This window comes from Acanthopagrus latus, chromosome 4 (genome assembly GCF_904848185.1).
Source record: "Acanthopagrus latus isolate v.2019 chromosome 4, fAcaLat1.1, whole genome shotgun sequence".
NCBI classification, from domain to species: Eukaryota; Metazoa; Chordata; class Actinopteri; order Spariformes; family Sparidae; genus Acanthopagrus; species Acanthopagrus latus.
Window position 1 is genome coordinate 12,086,313 of NC_051042.1, and position 10,687 is coordinate 12,096,999.

At 41.4% G+C, this 10,687-nt stretch overlaps 1 long non-coding RNA gene across 1 annotated transcript; it reads right to left on the bottom strand.

Moving 5' to 3' along the window:
• Positions 1-2,835: 2,835 nt before the first annotated feature.
• Positions 2,836-7,372, bottom strand: LOC119018247. Its single transcript, XR_005074693.1, has 3 exons — positions 6,088-7,372; positions 5,877-6,000; positions 2,836-4,197 (listed from the first exon to the last, which is right to left on the bottom strand). It is a non-coding gene; the product is annotated as an uncharacterized LOC119018247 (long non-coding RNA).
• Positions 7,373-10,687: the final 3,315 nt, after the last annotated feature.

The window sequence follows — 10,687 nt, forward strand, 5'->3', positions numbered from 1 at the left end:
CCTTGCATAACGTGAAAGGCTGTTATTCACGGAGCAATTTGTAGGATATGGCCATGATTTCAATTCAATTGTTCAAAAAATGTACATTTTACATGAGTTGTCTACTGAAGTTAACATGCTTGCCAGCTAGCAGTGGCCTGTCCTGTCTCGTAATGCGGCTTTGTCTTGATATGTGCCAGCTTTTCATGTAATAAGTGAACAAAATAAATTCACAAAATGTCATGAAATGAAATACCTTTTCTTTTTTTTTCCCTTGTTGAACAGAAAAATACAACCAAACCCCTAATGAAGTCAAATTTCTCTTTTATCGATCTGAAAATATTCAGCCTCTAAATGTTGTTTTCACCCGACACGGATAACTGACTCACACGCGCCTACTGTGTCTCATCGTCCTCAGACTCATAGTCTCAGTCAGAACCGCTGTAAATCACCTTCATACTGTATCTCTTGTTGTCAAACTGACCTCTGGCGGTCTTGGAGTCCATTTTGGTGATTAAGGTTCACTCTGAGCTGCTCTCATCGTCCCAGTTTGCACATTGACACCAGAAAGTGAGCCGGCAAAATTTGTCCGTGCAACCGTGTGAAATAGGTAGTGCAAGAAGCTGAAAGTTGAATGGAATTCAGTAAGTTCAGTCGAACATACTGTATGTGCATATTATTGGAGCCTTTCACTCATATCTCACCTTGCTGCAACTCTTTTGTTGGGAGGTTGATGGTCTGGCAGAGCAGGGTTATGTGAAAATGAAATGTACAACACAGCTAATATAAAATCCTATTCATTCCGGACTCTTCAGGTCTCCCTGTTCCCTCTAAGATCAGCACTGCCAAGGCAGTTCGCAGTGTTTCGACAGCACTGTGTCAAAGTGCAAAAGCATTGTACCAATTTACTCTCTTGGACAAAATGAATTGATTTTATTCCAAAGTTTCACCACTGAAAAGAGTGCTGTGACCGGGCTCATGAACCACAAAAAACGCTGGAGGCACGTGTTTTCAAATGGAAATATTACAAGTTTATGAATTAACCAGTGTTGGGCAAGTTACTCCAAACAAGTAATGCATTATTTATTACTTGTTACTGTCATTTCAAAGTAATTTGTTACATTGTAATGTTATTGTCTTTGAGTTGTAAGGCATTACACTACTATTGCATTACTTTTAAGTTACTTACACCAAAATTCACAACGACAAACACTGAAAACAAGTTTTTGAAAGGGCTGGCCATGTTGAACATGAATTGCAGTGTTATAATTGAAACATTTGGGGTGCACTACTTATTTCAGTCCTATGAAAAGAATTGAACACTGAAAAATCAATATGTGTCAACACCTTGGTCTCTATCAATATAAGGGAAAGCCGATTGCACCATACATTTTCTAAAAGCTTATGTCCTCTAGATGTGATTAAACATGCGTGATGCATGGACATGCCCCACCTTCCTCTGTATATCAGGGACAGTACATATTCCTAGAATGCATCTACATTGTATTGAAAGTTTTTGAAACACACACGCACTGATTTTCAATGTAGCCTAAGTTTGTTCATGGGGCAGAAACTGGTTGTGCATTTGAAAATGTTCGAAGATGTTACCACCCAAATTCAGTATGAGCAGATCTTTCAAAACCAGTGTTGTGTGTGTGTGTGTGTGTGTGTGTGTGTTTTTTTGGGGGGGGGGGGGTAGCCTACACTGTAAGGCCCTTTAGCTCATGTTTTCTGTGTTTAACTGAAATTTTTTAATGTTTTATCTGGATACAGCACTAACCTGTCAAGGCAATGCTACCTTAGCTTACCTTGTCATTGCTAGCCTGGATGAGGATCTTGCTCACAATTTTTCTAAAATATTTCTCCTCTGCTAATCTCGTGGTGTTGGCAAAGTATTTAAAATGAATTGCAATGCGCAATACTGAAATCTGTAAAGAGTAAAATATTACCAATGTTTTTTTTTTGGTCATGCCTTACATTACTGCGTTACAGCAAAAAGTAATGCATTACAGTGCCTACATTACTTTTGTAATGTGTTACTCCCAACACTGGAGTAAACAGTAACTCAAAGGACATGTTAAAGTGACGAGGTGTGTTAGTGAGAGTTATCGGTGTGACAGCCAACGAATGTGCGAACGTGATGGATGTAGTCCCTCACAGAATGCAGAAATTAATAACGAGGCCGATGCCAAGCCGAAAAAGATGATGATGATGATGATGATGATGATGATGATGAGAAAGAGGATCTGCTGTGACTGCCACATCTTAAATGCTCATGGGAGACTACCCAGGTGTTCCCAGTTGCATTAACCCCACCTACCTGGAACCTGCAAGGCAACACACAAACAAACAAGGGAGAACACACACGACAGGCCCTGCTAAGACTCAAGGCTGTCACACCAGTGAAAAAGTTCCAATAAGCCCAAAAGTTTTACTCAGGTCTGGCTTAGTTAAATCAAAGCAGAATGGAGGACTTATTATATACCCAGAGACCCATTTTGAAGGAAAAGCATTGTTTTTATGTAAAAGTCAAATCGCATATCCAGCTTTATAAGTCAATAATACCAACATCCTCGTCGAGTTTGTCTGTGCAAAGCATTGTTTAAATTTGCTTTGTCTCCCTGAGCAAGTCCAAACATTCATGTTCTAGTTCTAGAGAAGAAATTCAAAAGTTTTATATTTATAATATTAATGAGGTAATAACAATAACTCAAATATCATTTGTTTCCCCATAACTGAATAAACAAGCTGTTCTCAGAGGAATATAACGTCCACAGAACACTGTTCGAAGCTAGAAAAGTGGCAGGGTCTGCTAGATATAAACAAAGTGAAACATCATTGTCAAAGGTCAAAGGTCATTTTCTTCATTCAGTTTATTCAGTCATGAGAGCAAAAAGAGTTTCATCATGTAGTTTGTTTAGGCATGAAAAAAAAAAAAAATCATTCGATTAAGCTCTCTCTCTTCTGATTTAAACGTATTCCCCAAAACTACAAAAGGAAACATGTAAGTATTGTGGGATCACTGGGGTTGTTGTCAGACAGGGAGACATCTTCAAGGACGAGGTAACGTTTTCGATTGTTTAGTCACGTTCGTCTACTACTGAACGTAGAGCACCGTTATTGTTAGTATTATTAGTGACAGACTTCTTTAGGATAACGTGAGTACACTACTCAACAGAATATGAAAACAAGGGTCTAGGTGTTTTCATTCATTTGAATGCAGAAATGTTGCATAACACATATTTGAAAAAAAACAACAGAGCAGCTGGACCCACAGGCATCTGCTTCCAGCGAAGAAGTGTGAGAAAATCCTTTTCTTTTATAAAAAAGGCAGATCACAAACACCTTAGCGAAACTAACTTTAAAAGTCAGGGATACAGCAAACTACTTGCGTGTACTCGTGGTAGAGTTTCCCTTTTCCTCTGGTGGCCGGAGACTTATCAGTGTAGCTATAACCACGTTCATGACCCGAGTTGCTTTGTGTTTCCTGTGTGGCAGGAATGTCTGAGACAGGCAGCGGCCAGCCCTCCATTTATCGTTTGACTGCTGAACGCTTGTCTTGTGTGAGAATGGCCCGCACAGACGACACTCCTGAGCTGATTTCAATGCGTCCACTGCAGCAGCTGCTGCACCACGAAACCAGCACCATGCCGGCTCCTGACGCCGCCACAAATCCCCGGCAGGGATTTCCCGTGAGCGGCTGCCGCCAATTAGTGTTTGATAGTTTTATTCTGAACGGCCGCAGAGCTCGGACTGCAATGGCAACGCGTGTGACGAACGTGATTACAGCTCGGAGGTGGTCATCGGCCACTAAAAGCGCTTCCTTTATGGCGCCCGCCCCGCATGAGTGGAAATAAATACGCACTTTTATTGACGTGCCCTTGCGGTTTGAGGTGCCACGCAGTTAACAATCTGTGTTCACACCACGCCTCTATTGATAATTGATGTCCTGCATTATTAGCCCCATTCAGTGCCATTAAGAGATCCTCTCCGTCAGTGGTGTGTGTCTCTGGGTCCCACTGCTCCCGTGGTGCGTATCGTGCTGTGGCTGAGACGTGGAGCTGATTAAAATCTGCCACAGCCCAGTGCACCGAGGACACTCACAGTTATTTCGGGGCCTGCAATGCAGAGGATGAGACTCCTTTTCCCCTTTCGCCTGCTGTCATCGAACCAATGGCACCTTGTTTCCCTCTTTTTCCTTCCACCGTATTCAGGTCTCTGTGTTGAAAAGAAAAGAAATGCTTTTTGAGGCCCTTCGAAGTGGAGAGGCTGACGCCGAACCTATTTTGGCGAGAAAAATACTTAAAGACAGGTATATCTAGACACGCAGGCGAAACACCAGAGCAATTTTTCTTTAGACAAGAGGTGATTACATGCTACATTACAATGCAACTCATTACCGCTTATGGCGAATTAATTACATGCCTCTCAGCTGAGCTAAATTAAAACCTGTTTGGTTGTGATACTCAGCAGAAAGACTGATGAACAAGGCTATATTTGATCATTCACTGTGTAAAGACTAAAAGCTGGTAGGAGAGCTGAAGTGGGCATTGGTTACACTGTGGAAAAAAAGTGAATTCTTTAGTTACTTCTTCAGAAATAATGATTTTTGGTTGCTGCCAGTCTTGTCCCAGTTTCACTCAATACTCACATCACAGCCTCTGTTTGTAACTCATTTTTCTCTTTTTTATCCCCAAGAAATATTAATTGATTTTCGGACACTTGGAGACACAACAGAAAGTCCTGCAAACTGACAGCAGAGAGAGAGAAAAAAACAAAACCCAGCAACATTAGTATTCATTAGGAGTCAACCGTCTCCTTTTAGTTCTAACCTGGTCTCAACTTCTCTTTAGCTGCTAAATGGTAACTTAGTCTGTGTTGTTTGGTGCTGGGCAGGTAGTGTACACTGAGTTATTTTCACTGAAAGCTGCAGCTTCTTGAAATGACACTGATGACAGTGTAAGAGTGACACAACAGAGTAGAAGTGGGGACAGACAACTTTTCAATTTAGCGTTTTCCAAGCGGTGTTTTTGTGGCAAAGACAACCGGGTCATTTCCTTTTTTTTTTTTTTTTGTCTTCAGAGTTGCGACTACCAACAACACAGGAACAAACACGTGTTCATTCATTCATGTCGTCTCAAAAGGAGATGAGGGAGCAGACAGAAATGGTGCCAGGCTGCCAGACTGGACTGCCAGTCAGGCTTCATCTTTCAAAGCGGATTTTGAGTAGCGGAATAATGATAGGCATTACTTTATAAATCACATCAAAAAAACAAACAAAACAAAGCAAAAAAAACCCCAACCTGTCACTAGCCAATGACAGGCTGTAAAGTATTTTGGTCTATTGTTAATATGAAACCATGAATCACTGCTTTAACACGTGACCAGTCCTGTGTCCTACCCCCCTTCTGTCACCGTTGCTAGGTTGGACAAGCTTGACAAGGAAAACGTGGGGATGCCGCTCTCATTTATCCGACAGCGGCAGCGTTTAATTAACAGTTTCTGGGAGTCATGCAATACAGCTTCAAGAAGTCAACAGCGAGGACTGCAGTACGGAGCGGGAGACGTCTTCATGATGTTAACATTAACGAACACAACAATATGAGGCAAACTGAGACCGAGTCATCACAGTGCGAGGGAAAACAAGGGAGCCACACATTCTTTAAACGGAGGCCGAGGATGACAAGTAGTCAACATCGCTCCTGCGCTGCCGGTTATGTCCCTTGTTCCCCTTCTTGGGATTATAAAGTATGTGATGTAGTTATTCCTCACAGCAGACCATGGTGCTGACTGTCACACGTCAGCTAGCTCATTTCTCACATTCACTCATATATATATGTGATGTGGACATGAAGATACTGGCATCAACATCATGTGACTGTACATCATAACGTTACCTTTGAACAAACGAGCGGCCGTTGGTGATGGCGAGGTCTGTCACACAGCCTGATCTACGCCTTACATCGGACAAAATGCGTCTTCGTTACGGGACCGTCCACGCGGTAAGCCAACACCTTTTCCCTTTGAAAAAAGACAAGCCAAGCACATGGCCAGTGTTGCCACAGTTACCTTGAAAAAGTCATTTGACTGCTGATCACTCCCACTTACTTGTTTTGCATCGGAGTCCAGCTTTTGTTTTTTGGGTGGTGGGGGACCTCCTGCAGAAGTCGAGGCCGTGGCTTCGGGGCAGATCTCTGCTTAACACCACCCGGTGGGACTTGCCCTGTAAAATTAACTGTGCTGTGCTGCGACTCTAAATGTTTCTTCATATTTGACGTTGTGTTTTTGAAGCTTGGTAGTGCTTTGTCGCCCGCACAGAGTGTACAACGAACCTTATATTAATTATATTATATTATATTATATTAATATTCTAATCTTTAGCTGACACAAACTCAAAATAATAACTGTATTCTCAGCTAGAAAACGCGCATCTCTCTCCTCCCTCCATTGTTGTTTGTGTTTGTGTCGCTGCGTAGTGTTACACGAGAGTTGTCCTCACGCTGAAAAACGTGACTTGTCACGTACGTGACATCACTCCCCGAGATGCAAAAAGAAAGCAAAAATATATCTTTTTACTAAAAAAATGACAAAAATAATAGTAACGCACAGTGACTTGAATAAGTAACTTTAACCTGATTACTAGTTTGGAAGTACTGATGCGTTAGATTACTCGTTGCTGAAAAAAGTGGTCAGATTACAGATTGCAGGTGGCATCACTGCACATGGCAACATGCTGTATGAGTTTCACAGCAGTCCGGAAAGTTGACCGAGATACATCCAGGCGGTAACGTCTCTTGTCTGTTATTCGATCAGAGGGCACTAATGGGCGGGACGTATGACGAGTCAATTAGATATACAGACAATATTTAGACAATTAAATGTTCCAAAAACAATCCATTTGCAAAAGCACAAAAAACACACAGAGCCCTCTGCCCCATTAAGTCATTTTTTGCGACGGATGAAGCACTTACACAATTCTCATTGCGATTCCCTTTGTGAAGTTTGAGCAGTGAATTTCCGCACGGCACGATCAATCTCTCTTTTTCTTTCTGACAGTTCAAGCATATTTTTTTTTTCTGCGGATAAAGGTAACTGCAACCTAATGCCTTGTGTAATCTGTATATTTACTCTTAACTGAATAGTATTTACCCCCCACCTGTCTGTATTAGTTAGGATCTGTACCCCAGCTGTCGTCAGTCGCTTAACGTTCTTGTACAAATATTGCAAATAGGCGAATAGACGAATCAGCCTCCAGGATTAAATCTGAAGTGCTTGATGTGCAGGAGGGCAAAACACACAGTATACACCCATACATCACTTTCACTGTCGATGAACTGCATGAAGCTGAGGTCAATAAATCAGCATGCTGTGGCTGGCTCAACAGCACTACAAACATTAAAAGGGGCAAATTCTGGTGGCAAATTACCTTACATTTGGCGTGTAACTGATTCATGGCACTTAATACAGGAAGAGCTTCTGTGTTATATGCTGATGAATGCTCATGAAGGATTTGTGGCGTACCCTCAGGACATTGTGCCAATTTGAGCAAAGATATTCAAAATAACAGTAAAATGAGGTCTGCTAATTGCCATTTAAACTGGAGGAACAGGTCTGCATGGCGTTTCTTTAATCGTGGAGAAGGTTCTCACAGCGTGCGTGAGAGCTACTGTACCGCCAATCTGCCTTAATGGTGGGTTTATTCATCAGGCTGTTACAGTACATGAATAAAAGATTAAAATAGTTGCAAATAAATGAATGAATACATGTGATTATAATAGGGGGAAAAAAAAACCCTATATACACATGGCGTTGTACCTGTACGTTTGAACATTTAATTTATCATATATAATTTTACAGTGCTTTCGTATAATTCATATAGGACAAGAACCACAAAGAAACATTTAACGACACAATCAAATATTATATGTACTTTCCTGCCATCATCAAGGTCCTTTCTCTCCTTTATTGTGTTTTCTGGGTTTTTCTGGTGTCTTTTGTGTTTTTCCCTCCCTCCTGTGCTGCTCCACAGCCTGATTTTCCTGCCACACTTGCCCAGTTCACAGTGCTCAGCTCCTTTCCTGCTCTCTTGCTCTACTCCCCCCACTTCCCCCCTTTTTTTCTACCTCTCTCCACCTCTACCACATCCCCTGATTGGTTTGGTTTTATGTTTAGATCCAGTTTGCAAGTCATTCTTTGTTGAGTTCGCTGTTCCGGTTACCTGTTCCTGATAATCCACCCCCCTGGTTCTGGGTCTTGGATGTCCTGCAAACACTTTCTCACAAAGCTTCTAAGCTTACATCACAATCGAAATGTTTTTTTTTTTTTTTTAATATATTTATTCTCACCTACGTTTATTTACACTGATCTAAACTAAATAAATGCTCAGGTTGGCGGAAAACGCAATGACTATCAAAATAAATGCCAAGGTCTGCTCACTGTGTGGTCTGCCAGTTGGTGTCGAGTACAGTGAGTTCATCAAAACAAACAAACAAACAAACAAAAAGCTGCCTGCCGCGTCTGGCAATGAGCTCAAGAGAGATTGAAGTTTGCCGGCCTGAAATAATGAAAAAAAAAACAAACAAGCCAAAACAAAGCTCACAGGTTTTGTCCCTTAAATCTCACCCTTTGATTTTGATATTGTCATTTATATTATACTAGTGCATTGCCCTTAGGAAATATATATTCCTATAGAAAAGTGGGAGGTTAAGTAGCTTTTTCATGGAAGGCCAAATTATATTATTATAAGGTACATTACTTAACATTAGTTAATGCAGCAACATGAACTGACAGCAAATCAACTGTTAATATTTGTTCATTTAACACTGTCAGGTCATGTTTTATTTTGTAGACTACATCCTTGTGTGTCATGTTTTATTTTCCACTTCCTGTCGTTGTGTGTTTTCTCGACCCTTTCCTCCGTACACCCCAGTGTTTCATTTGTTCATTGGTCCCTAGGGAATAAAGTTGGTGTTTTCACTTCACTCTTCATTTCTTTTTTCTTTCTTTTTTTTCCCCTTCTGTGTCCCTGCTTTGTTCCTTTGTGGCTTCTGGCTTGCCCTCTTTTCATTTTCTTCCTATGCTTGATATTTGGTTTTAGAACTTTGGATTCCCTAGATTGCTTAGTTTCATTAGCCGTCAGTGCAGTGAACTGTGGATAAGATTGTGAAAATGTTAGTGATGTGTGTCACCTTAAGCAAAATCTTAAAAAAAACAAAAAACAAAAAACATTATTTGGTCCATTGTTAATACAAAAAAAAAAAAAACAGTGTGTAGAAGCTGTGCGCTGCTGGCCTTTGGGAAAGGTTGCGTCCTCCTGCTCTTTTTTTGCCTCAGAGGAGCAGAGTAGAACACATCTCCAGTGAACAGGCTTTCCATTCTAAATCTGTATCCAGCTCTTTGTGTGCTCTGCTAACCCGGACGACGGTGTGCCGCTGTCAACACAGAGCCTGGTACTGCAAAATTGTACACGCTGTCTCTAAGATCCAAGACTCCATATTTCCATAGCAACCAGGGCATCAAATTGGGTTGGTGGAAATAAACATGAAAACAACATGAGGGGAAAATAAACGACACAAGCAGAACATATGTGCTTTGTTTTCGACTACAGCAAGAGAAGACTTAAGCGGTTCGCCTCCACACTGCTATCACGGCCTTTATTTCAAATCTTCGAGAAGAATCTGAAGTCAGTGTACAGAGCGTTTACTGCCTCGAGTTATGTTGTACTAGCCAACTTTTAAAGTCACAATTAACCGAATTAGCATATTTTCCCTAATATGTGACCAACTATTGTTTTCTTAGACTTAGTCTGTAACTAAACATAATCACAAACAGGTATGAAAGAGTTTTTGCTGAAAACTAATTGTAACTGAAAATAGACGTATGATGTAACTGGAAGTCTGTTCATCGGCTGTTCTGCAAACATTACCAAGCCTCCAGCTGTTTGATGTTTCTGTCTTATAAATCTCACCAGGTTACCATGGTGACAAGTGCTGGATCATCTAACATATGATTGGATACCTGAAAAAGAGCGACAGTGAGGCCCCCGCGCCTTTCTGAAAAGGTTCCAATATTTGCGACTTGAAGTTGTCGGAGCCCTCAGACGATAAGACATAAAGATGCTCGGTGCAGGACTTTTTTCTCTAGGTAGCCGCACGCTGCACTTTGGGAACAACTGAAAAAAGGCAGACATTGTATGTGAAAGCTGAATTTGCATTCAGTGTTTCCCTCGAGGCCTGACAAATGTATTGAGTGCACATCTGTCTTCGTAAAACATTCACAGTTTTGTGCGTTGTTGATTTTGCTAGCTTGCAGTGTTCCTCCCATGGATGGATAATGAGACCCGGATACAGTGCTGGAGATGGAGCCCCATTTTCTCCTGGAAATGCATCCACAGTTTTACAGCTGCCTCATTTCACAGTGTATGCTTCCAGAGAAAAGTTTTTTTTTTTTTGGCCCATGTGCATCATGTGAGGTTGTAATTACACGATTTGGCCACCATGAAAACTGGCATCAAGCCTGGCGCTCTGGTTCCTTTTCCTTAAAAGTGCGGGTGCATTACTGGGCAGCCACTAAGAAAAGCCATGTTCTTTAGCGCCACTAGTGTTCAAAAACGTCACGTTACCTGACGTGGCAATACATTTATGAGTAACGACAGGTTCCAGTCTTGTTTACGATTAGATAATTGCGCCTTACACACAAGAGTCAGTCG